The sequence below is a fragment of the Pinus tabuliformis genome, chromosome 9 (assembly GCF_031772625.1).
Source record: "Pinus tabuliformis cultivar Carrire ecotype Pingquan chromosome 9, CPIR1, whole genome shotgun sequence".
In the NCBI taxonomy this organism is placed as follows: domain Eukaryota; kingdom Viridiplantae; phylum Streptophyta; class Pinopsida; order Pinales; family Pinaceae; genus Pinus; species Pinus tabuliformis.
In genome coordinates this window covers 749,815,385-749,817,667 of record NC_142307.1, presented here as the reverse complement: position 1 = coordinate 749,817,667, position 2,283 = coordinate 749,815,385, and positions in this window count along the sequence as shown.

Here is a 2,283-nt window from a genome sequence, read left to right as displayed (position 1 = left end):
ACCCCTTAATATGATTCAGGGATGGAGAGTCCTAGAAAACAAATTCAAATATGATAAGACGGGTATGTACCCCATAGCTTCTTTAGCAAATCCCCATAACTATGCAGCTTCTATGTTATGTAGATTATATGGAATGCCTAATAATACCAATTTATCTATGGAATGGGTCCCTTTAATTGATGCATGTGTCAATTCTCATATAATGAACTGGGCTACTATCATATCCGATAACTTAGCTACAACTATTTCTGAATATCGTCAAAAGAGATCCACCTCCACAAAGAACCTTCCTCCATTGTATATGACTGCCTATATCATGTACTCTATCTGTTTCTATACTAAGTTTCCAATTACGGGTTGGAAATGGACCCTGCAAGACCCATACCCCATTCATCTAGTCACAGACAGATGTGGGAATCCCATTTTGTACCCCATTTTTACAAGATATGCCATGGTGTTATTCTACCATTACATCAAATGATTTTTGATAAGAAGGCCCCCAGATTTTCTAAGGAAGCGACTATAGACCTTCTCATAGTAGGCAAGTACTTTGCTGAACAATGGTTCACATATATTAGAATTTAGGATAGTACAGCCGAACCACATGTACTCCCTTTGTATGTCTCCGACAAGTTGTTAGCCATAGAAATAGCTCACCAAAATGTTGGAAAAGGCTTAACCAAGACCTTGAAAGATAGAAAAAAATCACTATGTCCACCCTTTCCCATCCGGTGTGGTTCTTTTTCATTGGAAAACTTCAACCATGCAAACAAATAATTACTAAACATAGAGAGCCTCAGGCTGCATACTCTGCCAAAGAGGCAATTTGACCCAGAGAAAGTAACACAAAATGTTACTACAACACTAAAGGTCAAAACCTTTATCCATAAATCTCATGAATTTGAAGATTTTTACAATCACCTAAATCATTTGAACAAGCATTGATTGGGTGAAGGTGAATTTGAATCTTGATGACTTTGAAAGGTTTTAGGAATTTAGAAATCAGAGGCTCGAAACAATCCCATTGCATTTGTTAAGAACTATTGAAAAACCTACACCAAGTGTAACTATTAACAAAGAAGGACCAAATTCTCGCATAGAATCTTAGGTGAATGCAACCCAAGACACAGGGAAGACACAGGAAACAAAGGCTATAGCGGAATCCAACAGAAGGTCAGCTGAGAAACAAGTCAAAAGTGACCTAACTCAGGATACCGGTCCCAAAGGCAAAGGCAGCGATATGGAGCAGGAATGGGACCAGTTTAATAAAAAACTCCAAGATACTACCAAACCAACAGATGTTGAAGAAACTAAAAGATATCATACTCCACTACAAACTCATAAAATTTCAAAGTATGAGCTAATGAATGAGCAAGGGACAAGTTCGCAGAATACATAAATCATTCCTACATTTCCGACATCTGAGATTATCTTAAAGGTTACAGAAATACCTCCTTTAGATGTATTCTACAGCCCACTACATAAGGCTGCAGTAAGAAGACAAAGGAAAAGAAGGAGAGTGGAAACACCTTAAAATCCCACCAGGGAATGAACAAATGGATATAGTCTGGAGGGATATTCCTTCAAATCCAACTGAAAATTTAACTAGGCTGTCACAATTTATAGGGGCATATGCTACTTCCACCATGGATAAAGCCATTGAAGTATCTGTTTTGTTAAGGGAAAAGGAAGAAAGGATAGCACAACTTGAGCAACAACAGGAAATCGAGAAAGCAAATGTGAACAAGCAAGCCGCAGAACAAATAGTCTAATTGCAACAAAGTATGGAAGTACTTAGGATAAGCCATGAAGAAGACATTTCTGCAAAGAACATGCAAATCCAAGAGCTGCAAGAGGCTATGGAGAAATATAAATATGTCCCCACTATTGATGAATTCATCAAAGAGGCATTGGAGCTAAACTCCATTCTGTCAAAATAGCAAGATCTATTCTGCCAGAGAACGTCCCATATCTCCTGTTATCTGAATACTAGTGATCAATTAACAAATAAGACAATTGATCAAAGAACCGAGTTTAATGACTTAAATACTAAGATCTCTGACTACATTGAATGGCAATAATTTGAAGAAGGAAGAAGCGCCAATCTTCTTGAAATAGAAGAAAACACAAAGACATATTATTGACAGATTGGGATGCGCAGATCAAGCATGCAAAATTAGCGATAGCAAGAGCAACAAGAGTGACAAAGAATATAATAAAAGCAGTCAATCACACTTTGCACACCACCAACTTGATAAAAGAAGGTAATCCAAAGTCACTGCC